Source organism: Marmota flaviventris, chromosome 7 (assembly GCF_047511675.1).
Source record: "Marmota flaviventris isolate mMarFla1 chromosome 7, mMarFla1.hap1, whole genome shotgun sequence".
In the NCBI taxonomy this organism is placed as follows: Eukaryota; Metazoa; Chordata; class Mammalia; order Rodentia; family Sciuridae; genus Marmota; species Marmota flaviventris.
In genome coordinates, this window is record NC_092504.1 from 19,645,520 (window position 1) to 19,651,355 (window position 5,836).

At 46.7% G+C, this 5,836-nt stretch overlaps 1 long non-coding RNA gene across 1 annotated transcript; it reads left to right on the forward strand.

Moving 5' to 3' along the window:
* Positions 1 to 1,355, forward strand: LOC139706493 (uncharacterized). Its single transcript, XR_011708118.1, has 2 exons — positions 1 to 302; positions 1,000 to 1,355. It is a non-coding gene; the product is annotated as an uncharacterized lncRNA (long non-coding RNA).
* The last annotated feature ends 4,481 nt before the right edge of the window (positions 1,356 to 5,836 follow it).

Below are 5,836 nucleotides of genomic sequence, written 5' to 3' on the forward strand. Positions count from 1 at the left end.
TTTCAGCCCTTCTTAGGCTTTATAATCAACTTCTTCTGCTCAGTGGAGTGGAGCTTCACTGTGCTATTTTATGGGATGAAGTGGTGCCCAATTCTAGAATTATAAAATAACACCTTTTAAGATCTTAAACTAAAGTTGTACTTTCATCCTTTGATGGGACTACAGGGCACCTCCACAGGGGTTTGAGGGGAACCCTGAATGGAAGCCACTGCGGTGTGTGGTGTGCAGGTGCAAGGCCGACATCTTCAGGAGACCAAGCATATTGAACACATTATAGGCGTTAAACTTGATCAATATGTAAGGTACATAAATGTCTTGATTCATAGTCGGTGTTCATAGTATAGCACAGAATATCTGAAATGAGCTTTTGCAAACAAGATAACGGTCAGACAATGTTGAGAAATGATAGGCTGCAGAGCATTTTAGAATTAATGCATTGCACAAATTTACCACATAATTGTGAAGATTAGGGACAAAAAATTATAGCTTGTCCTTAGAATGAAATACAATTTCACAATAAGAAGTGAGTTATTACTATCTGTCCCATATGACTTCTACATTCAATAGATTTTTTTAATATATGCACATTTGCTTCCTGTGGTTTTGGCATTGGCATAAGTTGAAACCTAAACTCCCAGACTTCTCTTTTGAGCCAGCGATGGGCGTTGAGGGCGACTCTCTCGTAATGTCAAATTGAAGTGGATCATTCCTATTGTGACAGAGTGGGTTTTCATTACTGCTTTTAATATATGTAACAAATATTTAGGAACTGGATTTGTATTAAATCCAAGTAAAGTTTAAATTGATAACCAAAGCTCTTTTAAGTTTTAATAAGACGTATAGATAGAGTTAATTTTCTGTTTATCGTTGTATGTTTACATGTATGCTATATTTTTTATACCACTAGGCACTGCTTTAATATTTAGAATCAATTTGATCATTTTAGACGTCACTTTAGTATATGTAGCCACAAGTACTGCATTTGAATTTTGAATTTAGTGAACAAGCAGATGAACTGTGGAGACATGGAGGAACCTGAGAAGTGGAGCTTCACTGTAGGTCTCTCGGCACCTGGCCTCGTGCATTGGGCCATCGAATGCCTGTCTCAGGATGTGAGGACTGAACAAGGGGCACTTGTAGAGCAAGGTGGTTGATGACTTGGTACCTGATCAACACTGGCACTTCTGGCCTGGGTATGTAGCTCAGTTGCTAGAGTACTTGCCTCGAATGCATAAGGCCCAATCCCCAGCACCACCAGGAAAAAAAAGACTGGCACTTCATACTTATAGTGTTCTGTGTTGTTCTTTTCCAGAATAAATTGTGTTGATTTAAATAAAATTATTATTTTGGCCAGACTTAACTGTGATAAGTCTTTTCAATTCTCTGGCTTTGTAGCTTTTTGGTGTTTCTTTTTTTTTCCCCCCTATTGTGTTCTTGATTTTCCTCCAAAATAAAAATCTAACATTCAGCAAAATTCTAAAACATTCTATCTTCTTAATTCAGAACATTTTAATATAAATGTGACTATGGCATAGCCTTGAGTTTAACAACATGACTAGGGGAGTTATACATGCATCTAATCCAATTTTTTTCATACTTTTTAGGGAATTCCAGCAAGCAGATGTGGTAAATCCTTATTTCTAAAAGATGCTGTGAGCCAGGCACACGCCTGTATCCCAACAGCTTGGGAGGCTAAGGCAAAGGCAAGAGGGGATCACAGGTTCAAGGTCGACTTCAGCAATTTAGCAAAACTCTATCTCAAAAAGTTAAAAAGAGTGAGGGGAAGATGGCAGCGAAGGGAGAGCATTACTCCCGTGTACCGCGTCACTGTGCGGGAGAATGACGAGTTAGAATGGCTAAAAGCTATCTTGTTAGGAATTTCCAGCAAAATTGGGGTGCTCCAAAACCTAGAGGAAGGATTTCCATCGCACAAGGATCAGCTACGGGGGCTCAAACGTGAGAGATTTGTCTGCACGGAGGGTCACGCTGCTTATTCAGCAAATCGCTCTGCGGCTAGAGTCTGCGGCGCGCACTGGGAAACGAGGAGATAGCAACGCAAAGATACAGTGCTGCAGTTTCTGCGGGCTTCTGCCAGCTGTGCAATCACCGTACTCAGTGCTGAATTCTGGGTTTGAGACGGGGGAAGGAAACGGTCCAATTCGGTTCTCCACACCGGTCAGACCACAGAGGAAGCCAGCGGCCACCATCTTGTAGAGTTGACGTCACCATCCCTGTTTTCGACTGATCGCAGCTCATTCAGCCATAGAACACGTAATTTCAGGCTGCCATTCGCCTGCGGCTCACAGACAAATTACTCAGGCTCAGTGCTAAATAACCCGCGGAAACTGCTTCTTGGAGCCTGCTCCTATCAGAACATACACCGAGCACGGAGCAGCCGAATTCAGGCTCCCGGAACTGCTCTGGCCCAGGGATAAAGAACCTGCGGAAACTGCTTCTCGGTCCGGGTCCTGCTGAATACTGTGGAGGTAAATACCAACCGAGCCTTCATAGGCAGTGGCAATAGGACTGAGACGGGGCTTGTGAGGGCTGGTCAGGACTCACCCGTTGCTTTGGTCACCTGGCAAAGGGAACGAAATGCTGCCATTTGCATGGGATACCAACATGGCAGAGATCTGATGTCATCAGAAAGCGGCGGAGGAGAGAACTTCATCGATACCAGCAGCGACAGAAACAGTTGGTCTCCTGGTAAAGAAAGTGAGTCACAAACACCCGAGTCTCTCTCACTTTGTCATCAAGCCAGAGGGGCAGAGCAGAGCCACCGCCCGTGCCCGGAACAGGCCCAGCGGCCCACCGGCGTGGTAGTCACGTAACCCCAATTGGAGTAGGGGCAGAGCAGAGCTGCCACCCACGCCCGCATGGTAGGCAGACCTGCGACCGACTGGCAGAACAGGCCCAGTGGACTGCGGGCGTGGTAGGAGGGGCAGGGCAGAGCTGCCGCCCGCGCCTGCAAGGTAGGCAGACCTGCGACAGACCGGCGGATCAGGCCCAGCGGCCTGCCGGCATAGTACACACGTCACCCCAATTGGAGTAGGGGCAGAGCAGAGCCGCCGCCCGCGCCCGGAACAGGCCCAGCGACCTGCCAGCGTGGTAGTCATGACATCCCAATTGGAGTAGGGGCAGAGCAGAGCCGCCACCCACGCCCGAAAGGTAGGCAGACCTGCGACCGACCAGCGGAACAGGCCCAGTGGCCTGCCGGCACGACAGACACGTCACCCCATTTGGAGTAAGGGCAGAGCAGAGCTGCTGCCCGTGCCCGCAAGGTAGGCAGACCTGCGACCGACTGGTGGAACAGGCCCAGCGGCCGGCCGGGGTGGTAGGCACGTCACCCCAATTGGAGTAGGAGCAGAGCAGAGCCTTCGCCCCGCCCGGAACAGGCCCAGAGGTCCGCGGGTGTGGTAGACAAGTCACACCAATTGGAGGAGGGGCAGAGCAGAGCCGCTGCCCGCGCCTGCAAAGTAGGCAGACCTGCGATAGACCGGCGGATCAGGCCCAGCGGCCTGCCGGCATGGTACACACGTCACCCCAATTGGAGTAGGGGCAGAGCAGAGCCACCGCTCGCGCCCAGAACAGGCCCAGCGACCTGCCGGCGTGGTAGTCACGACACCCCAATTGGAGTAGGGGCAGAGCAGAGCCGCCACCCGCGCCCGAAAGGTAGGCAGACCTGCGACCGACCAGCGGAACAGGCCCAATGGCCTGCCGGCGCGACTGACATGTCACCCCATTTGGAGTAGGGGCAGAGCAGAGCCGCTGCCCGTGCCCACAAGGTAGGCAGACCTGCGACCGACCAGTGGAACAGGCCCAGTGGCCGGCGGGGTGGTAGGCACGTCACCCCAATTGGAGTAGGAGCAGAGCAGAGCCTTCGCCCGCGCCCGGAACAGGCCCAGCGGTCCGCGGGTGTGGTAGACAAGTCACACTAATTGGAGGAGGGGCAGAGCAGAGCCGCCGCCCACGCCTGCAAGGTAGGCAGAACTGCAACCAACCGGCGGATCAGGCCCTGTGGCCTGCCGGCGTGGTACACACGTGACCCCAATTGGAGTAGGGGCAGAGCAGAGCCACTGCCCGCGCCTGCAAGGTAGGCAGACCGCCGCCTGACCCTGCAAGAGAGACTTTTCAACTATACAAGAGCAATATAAATATATAGGGGGAAAAAATTTTCAAAAACACAACAGTTTCACCAAGCAGAAAGAAACGCAAGCAGTATGAAAAGACAAGGAAAGAAAGGACCACAAGCAATGCAGGTCAACTCAACTTTAGAAGAGGTAACAGCTGCAGCAGATGGAATGTCAGATAAAGAATTCAGGATATACATGCTTCAGATGATCTGGAGTCTCAAGGAAGACATTAGACAGCAAAATCAGACAATGAAAGGTCACTTCAACAATGAATTACACAAACAAATCCAGGAAGCAAAAGATAGAGATAGAGGTATAAAAAACAAACAAACAGAAATCCTAGAAATGCAGGAAGCAATAAACCAACTTAAAAACTCAATTGAGAATACTACCAGCAGAGTAGAACACTTAGAAGATAGAACATCAGACAATGAAGACAAAGTATTTCAACTTGAAAAGAACATAGACAGCTCAGCAAGACTGTTAAGAAACCATGAGCAGAACATCCAAGAAATATGGGATAACATAAAGAGACCAAACTTAAGAGTCATTGGGATACAAGAAGGTATAGAGGTTCAAACCAAAGGAATGAGCAATCTATTCAATGAAATAATACGAGAAAACTTCCCAGACTTGAAGAATGAGACAGAATCCCAAATCCTAGAAGCCTACAGGACGCCGAATGTGCAAAATCATAAGAGATCCACACCTAGACACATTATAATGAAGATGCCCAACATACAGAATAAGGAGAGAATTTTAAAAGCTACAAGAGAAAGGAAGCAGATTACATTTAGGGGTAAGCCAATTAGGATAACAGCTGATCTTTCAACACAGACTCTGAAAGCTAGAAGATCCTGGAATAACATATTTCAAACACTGAAAGAAAATGGGTTCCAACCAAGAATTGTGTATCCAGCGAAATTAAGCTTCAAGATGGAAGATGAAATTAAAACCTTCCACGATAAACAAAAGTTAAAAGAATTTGCAGCTAGAAAACCATCTTTTCAAAACATCCTCGGCAAAACATTACAGGAAGAGGAAATGGAAAATAACAATGAAAACCAACAGTGGGAGGTAGGACAGTAAAGGGGGGAAAATAATCAAAGAGGAAAACAAACCATGTTTAGTAACATAAATAAACAAATATGGCTGGAAGAACAACCCATATCTCAATAATAACCCTAAATGTTAATGGCTTAAACTCACCAATTAAGAGACACAGGCTAGTAGAATGGATCAAAAAACAAGACCCAACAATATGCTGCCTACAGGAGACGCATTTGATAGGAAAAGACATACATAGGCTGAAGGTGAAAGGTTGGGAAAAATCATATCACTCATATGAACTTCGGAAACAAGAAGGAGTGTCCATACTCATATCAAATAAAATAGATTTCAAGCCAAAGTTAATCAAAAGGGATAAAGAGGGACACTACATACTGCTCAAGGGAACCATACACCAACAAGACATAACAATCATAAATATATATGTCCCAAAAAATGGTGCAGCTATGTTCATCAAACAAACTCTTCTCAAGTTCAAGAGTCTAATAGACCACCATACAATAATCATGGGAGACTTCAACACACCTCTCTCACCACTGGACAGATCTTCCAAACAAAAGTTGAATAAGGAAACTATAGAACTCAATAACACAATTAATAACCTAGACTTAATTGACATATATAGAATATACCAC